Raw genomic sequence first — 14,089 nt, 5'->3', positions numbered from 1 at the left:
TCAAACCTCTTATTCTCACCTTTGAATTCAGGCAAAACTGCAGAGAAAGAATACATTTGGAAAGTGTCTATTATGCTTCTCCTGCACACAGAGTTACAATTGCCTCTTCTGTTTCTGTCTCTGGTGTGCTGGCTGCCAGCTCTGGAGGAGCTCCATTGTCTCTTGGACCAGCACCTGTCACCACAGTGTTAAAATGCAGAGAGAACGGGGCTGTACGGAGAAGGACGCCCTCAGCAGGCCAGTGGATCTGTGTGTAAATGCTCCAGTTTGCACATGCACACACATAAACACACGCACGCGCGCATACTCACGAGTTATTCCTTGTTAAATTGGGGAGGGGTGTGTTGGAGGTATTGTGGAGGTCACCGAAGCTGTGTGTGTATGTGTGTCAGTGTGTATGTGCGATTAATCCACTGAGCAAAGACAGTTTGAGCTGTTAAACAGCTGAGTGTCAAAGGGCTTTTATCAGGGTGAGTGGCGCCTTGACTGACACATGCACACACATTTTTCACACCACTCACACATTAAAGTATAACACAGATTTATCCAATTAGACTCCATTAGCACATATGCACACTCACACGCGCGCCACATAGGCGTCAGAGTGGACGGAACGGATACTTAAAAGAGAAGACGCAACCTCAAAATTCCACATCTGTCTTGTACGTCCAAGACACAGTAAAGCCAGTTGTTGCTACTTCTCACTTTCAGTGTACATGACAAGGGCATGTGATGAGGACATGAAACACCAGTGCATGTGTGTATGCCATCTTAAAGCCTTATTATTAAATGTAACAAGGCTTTAAAATGAGTGTCACTGCTTGGTGGCTACACTGCAAAAAAAGTTCCTGCTTTTCCAGTTCACCGTCTCAGTGTTTAGTTTGATCTTTATAAAAACTGCCCAAATTTCAAAAATGATTTTTTACTTTCATCACACAAACATTCTCCAGGAGTAGGTAATGGATAATCGGTATTATTTAAAGATAACTGGACTTCAATAACTTGAGCTGATTCTATAATATTACACAGCAGTATATTTTTTATCTTTTCACAATACTTTTTTTTTTTTTAAAGATACATGCATCTTGGGATCAACTTGAAAGAAAGGCAGATGTGAAATGTAAAAGTGAGATCAGAGGTCAAAGGTGACATGAATAACAGGAGAATTTCATAAATGTTTCCAATACAAATGAAGTCAGTAGAATTTTAAGCAAAGTTTTAAACTTAAAAGACATTATGTGAAGGTTTGATCTTTAACCTTGACGAAGAGGTCAGACGCCCAAAGTAACTTGAAATTTAAAATCCCTATATATTAATCCTCATATGGCGATATATATTGTCAATACAAACACTAGAAGTAAGAAACATAGTTTTAAACAGTGCTAAATAGCATTATTATTAGTTAGCTCTTCAGCTCAATCTGTTGACCTTGAAGAGAGGTCAGAGGTCAAATGTGACATGATATTTTAAATCTTTATACGGTACTTTCTATATGTTTACAACACACACCTCACTTGTGAGAATCATAGTTGTCATGCAAATAAATCTCATAAACATAAGTTTGAGAGTGGGATGAATAGAACAGCAAGTGGGAAACCAAAGACATTTATTGTGGTTATGTGTGTGCATTAAATATTATTTTTGGAATAACCATAAACTCAACAGTCTTTTTTCTTGTAACACTTGTAAACTACAGTTTCACTGACTGGTAAACTGCTGTGAGTTGTAGTAACTCTGCAATAGCAAGTGTTAGCTACATGTCCATACATCCATGGACAGGAGTCCCTTTGTACATCAGTGCATTTCTCATGTCTGCAACATGCATACATATGTTTACAGAGATGCATACAGCTGAACACACTCTTGTTAATAAAAACACCCTCCTCCCCCAGTGTAACCTACATCTTTATCTAAATAAAGGCATGTTTCAGATTATCATGCTAATGCAAAGCCATTGTTTACCAAACCACTTTCCTCTGCCCCCCCAAGACCCTCCTCCTCCCTCCTTTTCTCCGTCCTGCACCTCCCTCCCTACCCCCATCTCCATCCGGACCTCCTGATTGTACATTTGCAGCCCCCAAGTCCTCCATCCAGCCATTATCTCCTCTTATCTCTTTCTAAGTCCCTGTCGCCCATGCCCAGAAAATGCTCTCATATTGTTACTCAGGAGGAGTTAAGACGCTCTTGGTTGTCCTGAAATGCTCCCAGCAGATGTTTTAACATTTGAGCGCTTTTTATTGCCTGCACTTTCTTCCTTTGAGGGGTGGCGGGAGGGAGAATAGGATAGCAGGGAAGAGAGAGGGGATGGATAGATGGAGGGGAGGTGGTTTTAAACAGTAGAAGGCCAACAGCTGTTTGCTTCTCCCTCCCTGGGTGCATTAACCTCTTTGGCCTTTTTGCAGCAGTGCCAGTACAAGGAACCTCTCAGCATCTGGAGCTTAAGTAGGGCGAAAATATCACTGTTGCTACGGTGAGGGGACAGCAAATCCTGGAAACAGGCTCTAAGATAGGAGAGTGGGTCATGCCACCACAAACGGAGAAGTCACAGCAGGTTGATGAATGTCTTAACATGGGATTATAGGCATTTGCACAAAACAAACAACAAAAGAAAGAAAGAAAGAAAAAAAACCACTTTCAAAATTTAAACAGGCTTCGTTGTACTGCTTCATTATAGAGAAACATCTACAAACATGTAGCTAGACAAAGAAAAAAGAATTTCCCCAAAAAAGAACTTGTCTATGTGACAGAAGGTGTTGAAGGGTTATCGAGATTCTTGTCACATTCATTAATGGTTTCCACTAAATCCACTGATGCCATACATTCAGTGCCTGGAATGGGCTTTATGTGAAGTCAGACAATGACAGTCAAACAAAAGAATAACTTTTATCAACATTTAAAACTATAAACATGTAAGACAAACAACTCTGGCTGTTGTTCATCTGTAGCGAGTGTAGGCTGCCAGGCTGCTGTTTACCTGAGCTGTTGTTCACGTCTATTTACTGTGGAGGATTCTGTGAAACGTGTTGAAAGGAGTCTGATATGAGTCTATGAGTCAGTGAAGCTCACTTCTCTCCATTGGCAGTGATACTGAGGTGAGTTGTTAAGGATATGCTGAACTTTTTTCTTGGTAACCGCTGCTGTTTTTGCTGCTTTTAGATTCAGTTAGCTTCTGTTAGTCTCTGTTAGCTGCTGTTAGCTGGCATCAGAGAAGCTTTCTTTGACGTGAATGTGATGTTGTTGGACTCTTAAATAAACTCTTATACAATGTGAGAATCTAATGAACATAATGAAAAACTGTTTATCAGACAGAAAGTGTGATTTTTATTTTTTGCTCAAGCTTAACATTAGCTGGCATAATGTTATTTTATAACCAACTGTTTAGCTAAGCTAGCTTGTTGACAGCTGCCTGGAGAAGGGAGGATCGCATGTTTAACCTGCTGTCAATAAGCAATTGCAATAATTTTGGAAATAAATAAGCATTTTTATGCATCTTGTATAAACTGATGCACACTTCAATGGATTTTTAATGGATTAATTCTAAGTTTATGATAATGCAATCGACTTGTTGGAAGACATAATTGTATGCTGTATTGTATATTTATAAGTTTAACACAATTTGTTTCTTTTAAACATTATCAAAAAAGGACTGGCTGTACCTTTAAGCCATGTGCAATGTGACAGTTGTCACTTTAAGAAGCGTTAAAATCGAGCACAGTGTTAGTTAATTTCAAAAAGTAGAGCAGCAGCAGAATACAGCTTACAGTGAGAAAACAAACAAAATGAAAAATTAAGTTGTTCTCCTTTAAGAATCACACAAAGCAATAACTGAGTAAAAGTTCTATGTCTTGTCAACATACCTTTTATTTGCATGTAATACGTGAAACAGGTAATCAGAGATGGGCAGTAACACGTAATCCGATTACTTTTTTCAAGTAATGAGTAAAGTAAGGGATTACTGTTGCAAAAACGGTAATTAGATTACCGTTACTTTCCCGTAGGAACGCTGCGTTACTGCGTTACTAAAACCATGATTTTTTTTGCGAGAATGTCTCATGACAGTGACGTAAGCGAGTGCGACGTTCCTGACAACAGCTGTGTGCAGATCAACAATGGATCACATATCGAGTGCGGGAGAGAGTATGAGCGTGCAGCGTTTAAAGCGTGGAAGTACTGACCTTACTTTGAGTTTGAGTCCATAAAAAGTGACAAAAACATTAGTGTCTGTTGTGCGTGGGAAGAAAACTTCTTTTTACAGCGAAAAAAACCCCTAAACTTCCAAGCAAGCACCGAGTGCGCAACAACGTAATGGGAAACTCACAGAGAAACTGCGGATTCTTCCACTGACCGGCACACCTGCACCAGGGTAAACCTCCGCCTACGCCACTCCTGCTTTACAGGTGAAAATAGAGCAAAAGGACCGCTAGTCTTTGATTTTATTTATTTTCTGCTGTGTTTTACTTGCATCTATTTGAAAGATTGAGTGTAAACACAAAAAATAAATAAATTATGTGCTGGAATGTGCAGAAAATAGGTTTAAATATTAAACAAATTTCTTCCAGTCAGTGAATGTTGCATATAATTACATTTTTGCTTGATGCATAAAGTTAAAAGATTAAAACTAATAAAACAAGTTTTAAAAAGGGACTTTTCCATTTGATTACATTTTGTATGATGGATTATGTAGAAAAAGTAGAATTGGGCTGAAAGATCTATCGCTTTATCACCTATTCAGGTTGTAAATCGTGTTTTTAAAAAGTAACTAAGTAACTAAGTAATTCATTACTTTTAAAAATAAGTAATCAGTAAAGTAACAGGATTACTTTTTTGGGGAAGTAATCAGTAATTAGTTACTGATTACTTTTTTCAAGTAACTTGACCAACACTGCAGGTAATTTTCCCATAATATTGTAAAACCACAGAAACCATAATACTATGTTAGATACAGTGGGGCAAAAAAGTATTTAGTCAGCCACCGATTGTGCAAGTTCCCCCATTTAAAATGATGACAGAGGTCAGTAATTTGCACCAGAGGTACACTTCAACTGTGAGAGACAGAATGTGAAAAAAAAATCCATGAATCCACATGGTAGGATTTGTAAAGAATTTATTCGTAAATTAGGGTGGAAAATAAGTATTTGGTCACCTCAAACAAGGAAAATCTCTGGCTCTCACAGACCTGTAACGTCTTCTGTAAGAAGCTTTTCTGTCCCCCACTCGTTACCTGTATGAATGGCACCTGTTTGAACTCATCATCTGTATAAAAGACACCTGTCCACAGCCTCAAACAGTCAGACTCCAAACTCCGCCATGGCCAAGACCAAAGAGCTTTCGAAGGACACCAGGAAAAGTATTGTAGACCTGCACCAGACTGGGAAGAGTGAATCTACAATAGGCAAGCAAAAAATCAACTGTGGGAGCAATCATCAGAAAATGGAAGACATACAAGACCACTGATAATCTCCCTCGATCTGGGGCTCCACGCAAGATCTCATCCCGTGGGGTCAAAATGATCATGAGAACGGTGAGCAAAGATCCCAGAACCACACGGGGGGACCTGGTGAATGACCTGCAGAGAGCTGGGACCAAAGTAACAAAGGTCACCATCAGTAACACACTACAACGGCAGGGAATCAAATCCCGCAGTGCCAGACGTGTTCCGCTGCTGAAGCCAGTGCATGTCCAGGCCCGTCTGAAGTTTGCCAGAGAGCACATGGATGATACAGCAGAGGATTGGGAGAATGTCATGTGGTCAGATGAAACCAAAGTAGAACTTTCTGGTATAAACTCAACTCGTCGTGTTTGGAGGAAGAAGAATACTGAGTTGCATCCTAAGAACACCATACCTACTGTGAAGCATGGGGGTGGAAACATCATGCTATGGGGCTGTTTTTCTGCCAAGGGGACAGGACGACTGATCCGTGTTAAGGACAGAATGAATGGGGCCATGTATCGTGAGATTTTGAGCCAAAACCTCCTTCCGTCAGTGAGAACTTTGAAGATGAAACGAGGCTGGGTCTTCCAACATGACAATGATCCAAAACACACCGCCCGGGCAACAAAGGAGTGGCTCCGTAAGAAGCATTAGAAAGTCCTGGAGTGGCCTAGCCAGTCTCCAGACCTCAACCCCATAGAAAATCTGTGGCAGGAGTTGAAAGTCCGTGTTGCTCGGCGACAGCCCCAAAACATCACTGCTCTCGAGAAGATCTGCATGGAGGAATGGGCCAAAATACCAGCTACTGTGTGTGCAAACCTGGTAAAGACCTATAGTAAACGTTTGACCTCTGTTATTGCCAACAAAGGTTATGTTACAAAGTATTGAGTTGTATTTTTGTTATTGACCAAATACTTATTTTCCACCCTGATTTACGAATAAATTCTTTACAAATCCTACCATGTGGATTCATGGATTTTTTTTTCACATTCTGTCTCTCACAGTTGAAGTGTACCTCTGGTGCAAATTACTGACCTCTGTCATCATTTTAGGTGGGGGAACTTGCACAATCGGTGGCTGACTAAATACTTTTTTGCCCCACTGCATGTATTAATATGTTTAAAGCAATTACATTACTTCAGTTACTGTGTCATAGTCCTCTAGTTTGTTTTGTTTTTATATACAAGCCCCCAGTTAAATGGCAAACAGAAGGTGAAGAGAAATCCACCTGAAGCAGTAATTGCAGAGTGTGTGAGACGAACATGAAGGCATACATATACACACACACGCAAGTCAGTCACCATTCAGCAGGCACCACTTTGAACGTCCAAAGTGTACCTTTTCTTGAGTAAACAGGCTGATTGTCTGCGCTTCTCTCATCCCCTCGGCAGCTGCTTCTCCTTAAGCCTCTGCCATCGCCGTCATCATTACCATCATCATCATCTTTATAATCACCCCGCTTAAACACAAGACAACAAAGGTTGAGGCACACAATGGGCCCCAGTGGCTTTGAGGAACATATCAAGGCTTAGTGAGAGAAAAGACAGAACGTTCACTGTCTTTATTTGAATAGGTAGCCTTTGCCTCATGCAGGGCTTGGCCCTTTCTTCATCTTTACTCAGTATTGGGTGTTGTATGCTCAAGGGAAAGGTGTGCGAGTGTGGGTGGGTGAGAGCATGACAATAGGGGCAGGTGCTCCTGAGTTTACCTTCATACAGTTTGTTAGCTCAGGGAAAGGACACACAAACACACAATGCTCAAGGAGACGCGTTTTCTCTTGGACATTCATCTGTCGTCTGTGTCATCATGGCCTCTTCCTTTTGAAATGAAATGTATGTGTATCATATTGCTCATATCTGAAAGTGATAGTGCTTTCTAAGCTTCACCGTTGATGACAGGAGCTCATTTTCTTTGTTGATACATGCAAGTTAAATCAGGTTATTTAATGTTTTGAAGTGACACTCAGTGGTTTATATGTCAAAAAACAGCTGCAAAGATGTCCTAAGTGTTTCTGGTTAGAACTTAAAGTCTGGAGTGCATGAAAGGTACAAATATTAAAAGACACACTTTTTAAATTGTGTAACATGTAAGATTCCAGGATTTTGGACCATACTGTACAAAAAAGTCAGCAGCATCTCAGGCTTTGCTGGGCCAGTTACAATGAATCTGAATAAACAATTTGAGAAAATCGCCAACTCTGTGTAACAACTAACAGGTTGTGTAAAGCAGTAAATTAAGTCATATTTCTGTACTTGCTAACTTGACAAGAAGCAGAAATATTAAACAGTTTGAAAAAAAAAAAAAACAGCCAGAGAGTGAAGTTCAAACCCTGCCAGCTTTCATACTTCTGCACATCTGGCCAGTTGCTCTGTGAAGTTGGTTTTGAGATTGTCAGACACAGACTCCTAACTCCAACTGTTTCACCATCGGATCCATATTTATGATGGAGTTCTTCCCAAGACAGCGTTTAGATTTTTTTAAACTACTACTGCTGTCAATTTTTGAATGCACAAACCAGTACCTTTCACCCAGTTTCTATAAACCATTGTTTATTGTCTTATTGTGCCACAAGTTGAATTAAGAATCGTTAAATGTAATTAGTGTGCGCATTTTAAAGACAAAATCTCTATGCCTTTTTTTGATGGTCCTTATTTACCTCTACTTCTTGAAAAGCAAGTAGCATTGAGTCATTTTCTGGCAGCCATAGGAGATGAGGCCTGAAATTGCAGGAGTACACACTTCTAGGGCCAAGTCTCATACGGCAGCACAGCTAGAAATTAATTAAAAAGGGATGACAGTGAGAGAGGGCAAGGGAGAAAGAGAGGGAGGGCAAGAGAGAGAAAGTGAGAGGGACTAATGGAAAGGGATGACAAGAAAAATAAAACCATGCACAATAACAGGGTGTTGTGCGAAAGCATTGCTACATGTGTGCGCCTGCGTGCTGGTTTGCATGGAGCAGTTGTCCTGCCACAGACAGCACGATCCTGACACAAATCCTTGGTAAGGGTCCTTTTCCTGCCCTCCCTCTCTTGCTCTTTTCTCTTTGCCATCAGTAAATCCGGGTTTCACTACAACTTAAGCACTTAGCTGTAATCCCCATGAAGAGGCGATAGCCCTGCACAAGTCACTTTTCGACCATTAAAGGCATACAATAGGGGCGTGTTAGGGACTCACTTAAATGGATTGAGCACAAAGCCTGTGCTTGATAAGTTTTTAGCAGGGAAGAATCCGCCATTTACACCCCTCCTTTTGTGCATTCTCTTAGATGTACTTGTCTCAGCAGTCTAAGCCGATTTTATCCCTTTTTTTGCATTTGTTTAAATCCTGCAAAACAGAAAGGCTTTAGAATATGTCCTATTTCCTTCTTTCTCCCTCTCCCAGTTTTTTTTAAACAAATGTCACGGTGAAAGATTTACAATGGAGTATATCTCTATCCACTTCCTACAAGCTAAACACAGGGGAGGATGGCCTCTTCTTGATATTTCCAAAGCTCTCCCTTCAAATTAAGCCACTGTTTCTAATCTTTTAACATGGAGCATCAGTCGGACTGAGGGGAAGAATTTTGACACGCTTCTCCCCCTTGGACGAAGGCTACAGAGGAAGTGGACTCCAGACTCTTCGGAAAACACTAATACCCATCATCCCATGGGGACATGGAAGAATGTGTTCTGATGCTGCTTATCAAAGCAAGAACACTGAAACGCAAGCAGCCAAGTAAAGAGGCCAGGGACAAAACAAGCATTGTAACTGTCCCTCATTTGGACACTGACCATAAAAGAACACTCAGGAAGACAATCCACTGTTCTATGTAGTACGTGAAATCAATTAAGGTTAGGGCCCATGGAAAACTGGAGCAGAGAATCACTCTGGGTAAGCTCACTGTTCCAAATTGTTGGAAAGAGGGAACACTGAATACTCAAGGACAGGAGGATACTTTCTGGGATGTCTGGAGGTCATTCCATATAACAAGTCTCTCCTCAGTCTACCAGCATTAAAGTCTAGTTTAATGGTAAGCAGCGAACATAATGATAAAAAAGCATAACGTTTATTGAGGCACTCTTAGCCTCAGTCTCAGTAGATCAGTCCACTGTCAGTGCCTGGTTACCTCAGGTGATGGCTCTGCAGATACCCTTTAACACATTTGGCAAATGTATCTGCAAACCACTTTGCAACCCACCTCCATCCCCCATCTCCTCTTTTCCTGTCAGTGCCATATCAGCTGTCAGTGGTGCTGCTGCTGCTCTCCCCTCCTCTGGCCAGTGGTCAGTGGCCCTTTGGCACCAAATATAAATGACTACAGATGGAAATCAGTCACTGTTGTCTACAGTGGTTCTGAATGAAGTTTATTATGCTATGTTTGTACTTTGCACTTGCTTGGTTGCATTTACTCTAGGACTCTTAAAAGGAAAGAAGAAAGTGCTTTTAACCGAATCAGATAAAGTGTGAGAGAGTGCAGAGATAGGGGTGGAAGCTAGAGGGAGATTGCTAAGTCGTTGAGAGCCTATCTAATCCGGAGGTTTCCCACTGCCACCATGTCTTAAAGCAGATCTCAGTAGGAGGTGATGAGATGCTCCTTGGGGCTCAGGACCCTAATGGTTTGATTAAGCTCATCCAGGCTTGTACTGAAGCGACTTAACCTCCATTTAAGGACTAGACAAAGACGGGGCCGCAGGGATGAATAAGAGTATTAAATCTGACTGCCAGGCTCAGAAACATACAGATGTAGATCATACACAGTGTATACAATCACACACAGGGATTCAAGCATTGTACAATGTGTATATATATGTGCATCTACAATATATGCAAAGCTACAATGCCTTTGTTTACTGAGCAAGTTTTAGTGAGTAAAGTAAAGTAGAGTAAAACCGTCTACTTTAAGCAATGTGTTGGCACATTAAGGGTTAAGGCTGCCATCTCTCTATCCCTGACTTTTCTGGCTGGGCTATAAGGCTACTAAGTAGCAGCTGTCCACCTGGCGAAGGAAGAAGCTTCTACTGACACAGACTCGCAAACAGTTCACGCACACACACATATCGCAAACACGCTAACAGAGACATAGACATATATGCCCTCTTGAGGAGAAAACAGTGCTGAAACTCCACCTCATACAAGCCTGTTGGTTTGTGCACAATAAATAATAATAACACAGACACTTTTTGCGGAGGAGAGGCCCAGATGGTCAGGGAAGGGAGCAGTGCCCATGTCGGTGAGAGAGAAAAGAGAGAAAGCGAGCTAGGGAAAGAGTGAAATAGCTGGAAAAAAAGAGGCAAGGGGACACGTGCCAGAACCAAGTGGAGGAGCTGAAACAGGAAGACAACATCACACCAGCTTGGCCAGCCAGAGCTGCAGACAGAGAAAGGGGCCATCTATGTTTTCAAACACACACAGTCTGTAATCACATGCTTCTGCTAAACTGCAGCCTTTAAGGTCTTTAGGGCAACAGTAAAGGATTTAAAGGAAGAGCTTAGCATTATCTAAAAATTTAATTAATTTATTTTCATTAGTTACACGGAAGGTGAATACCAGTAAAGATACTGATACTGTGCACAAAAGCGGAATACAACAGGAAATAGCAGTTTCATGTCCCAAAAAAAAGGAAAAGGAACCGACCAATACACTAGACTGTATGCTGAATTGTATTCAAATAGCTATGCATGCATGCAAAAAACAAAACAAACTCCTCCCCCCAAAAATCACAGCACCGTGATTACGGAGGGATCATAGATTGCGCAGAACTTCAACAAGTTATTGTTGAAGTTCTGCTTGTACTTTTTTCCTACTGCTGGATGTCTAAGGCTGCACCTAAGCCCCTTGTACAGGAACCTTTTGGTCTCTATCCAGAGCTCATAGCGAATGGAACATAAATGAACTGGTAAATTGAAAGCTTCAGCTTGCATCTCAGCTCTCAGCTATTTGCTATAACACACCATTGCTAACATTACTGATGCTGCACAGATCATATTGTTCATCTTACGCTACTTCTGAACAAGCTACAGAAGTACTTAAACCTCTTTGCTTGGGGCAGCAACTCTCTGCCACCTAGCCTGGGTTTGAGATCCATGAAAATCAGAAACAGCACCAGGGAGGGGCAACTTAGCTGAGCCCAAGACCAACTGAAAACATACACACTTCATATAAGGACTGGATAGCATGTAACACATGCCCTGAAATCTCACGGTCCCAAATTTCCCTCAGCAGGGTCTCTGAGGGCACATGAGCATAAGCCTCCTCCAATTCCACATTACATGTCTAGACTGGATGCATAAACACCCATGACCCTCATACCAGTTCCATAAGTGTATGAGATCCGCTGTTCCACAGTGAGCTTAAGATGCACAGTGTAAATAACCTTTGGAGTGGTTGCTTTCAAATCTGGACAAAGACAACACCTGCTTTTCTTTATGTTAAAGTAGGCCAACAGTTGCTCTGACTCCAGCCGTGAGCTAAAAGTGAACACGAAAAGGCCGGTCGTCTTAAATAACAATTCTTTAAGTAGACAAAGTGTATTTTATTTATGAAACTAAAATGAACTACAACATTTCCAACCAGTGAGCGATATGAAAACAAGAAAATGTTTGTTCAGCCTACATATTGTACAAGTATTCAACCGATGAGTGAAAATGGATTTAAAAAAAGGGGCAAAAAACAAAGGCAGGCATCTGAGCAGTGAGTTGTTTCTGGGATGTGAAACCCTTCGTCCAGATGGCGATATTTTTTTCCAGCTTTAATTCATTTATTTCATGTCACAGTTGTGCTTTGATCGCTCCTCTCTAATAATTAATGTGGTTTTGCTGCGCGCTGCTCTTGAAGTCATTGTTCCAGTCTCCGCTGCACCAACACGAGCTGGCTTTGACTTCTCCACCTGATGGGAAAATCACGGCACTCTCCCCGTCACTTCACCTCACCCTCCCTCCTTCTGTCTGTCTAATTATCTATCTCTCTATTACTTTTCTCTTTTTCTCTTAGCTTTGAATTGTCTCAGAGGGATCTCACTGCTGCATTCACACATTAATACTTAGATACACACACATTTGGATTGACTGGTGTCTCTCCAGAGTGGTAGGGATACAGTGGTTGGCATGTGTCATTCATCTATTATTGATCAGATCCAGATGCCGTCATCTACTACGGCTCACTTAAAGATAAACCACCGTCGTTCTTTCCTTCTCACACACAACTGCTTGGGTGTGGGTTTCTGCTGTTGATATTTTGACACCGTCAGCACACATCTTTTTTGTTGGTGTTCTTTTCTTATCAACTACCGTTAACACCTACAGATATCATGTCATCAACAAGATACTGATATAATTCCTCCTCCATGATAAAAACTTGCCATCTTGCCATGTGGATGTTTAGCTTCTAATCATGTGAATGGACCTACAACATGGGTATCTCATGTTTACTTAAAAAACAACACCTTTATATTTATGGGGTTTTCAGCTATATTACGATATTAACTTCCAGTACCATTAGCATTCACTGTTTTAACTTCATGGATCATGAGCAACAGTCTTCTTGGCCACCCTTTGTTTTAGCTGCACTCCCAGTGTCTTTTGTCATTATAAATGGAGATGTGTTGTATTAAGGTAGCAAGTCCCATCATAAATACTTAACTGACCAGATAGCATATGTTAGCAGAATGCTAATGTTTTCTGGACAAAATGTACCTTTTTACTGTACTGTTAAAACTTTTCATATTTGTTCATTGTTTTTTCTGACCTAAAGCCAATAATACTGCATTTTTGACAAGTAAAATCTAATTTTACTTTTTTTGTTTAAACTAGGGGTGTATTTTCTTTAGCTCACAAGTGACTGCTTGGCACAGAGTTAATATGTCCTAGAACAGCGGTCCCCAACCTTTTTCACGCCAAGGACCGATTTATGTCCGACAGAATTTTCACGGACCGGCCTTTAAGGTGTCACGGATAAATACAACAAAATAAAACCAGTACCAGTACCAAAAAAAAGAAGATTTATTCCTAATACATGGGAAAAGACCCAGGGAAACCGAGTTAACAATAAAAACAATTTTAAAAAAATAATGATAAAAACCGATAAAAAACCTGAAAACCATAAATTTCACACCCGAGCCTCAACACTTACAGCCCTGTACCAAACGACTCACAGACCGGCCTGGAGTTTGAGGACCGCTGTCCTAGAAAAAAATCCCCCAAAAATGTTTATTAACAATCCAATAAATATCTTTTAACTCACAGTATTTATGATAAATACCAATCAGATTTCAAAACCAATCAGAACACAATCAGAACGCTCTTATAACCTGAACAGAAAAGGCAACTTACAGAAACTTTCAGTCTTAAGGCCTTTGCAAACTGGTGAATATTTTTCTGACTCACCTGTTCTTAATGCAACTGTTCACACCAACTGTGTAATTTTACTGAACAAATTTGCGGCATTTATTTTTTTCTAACCTAGCTCGATATTTCTGATTTGTGACGCAAACAAACAGATCTGGCCAATCAAATCACTGCATCTGGCAAGGTGCAAGCTGTTTTACCTCAGACACACAGTGAGATGCTCTGTAATAACCGGCTCTCTGAAATGATCTCTCTGCCTCCTCAGATCTGTTCCCAGCTATGCCAACAAGACCTCAAACTGCCCAAATGACATCCTGAAATATGTACGAAAGTGGCC

This window comes from Copadichromis virginalis, linkage group LG15, assembly GCF_057382275.1.
Source record: "Copadichromis virginalis isolate Kocher_CV1m ecotype Utaka linkage group LG15, C_Virginalis_male_GT1.1, whole genome shotgun sequence".
Taxonomy (NCBI): Eukaryota; Metazoa; Chordata; class Actinopteri; order Cichliformes; family Cichlidae; genus Copadichromis; species Copadichromis virginalis.
Note: the sequence above shows the minus strand (reverse complement) of the source record.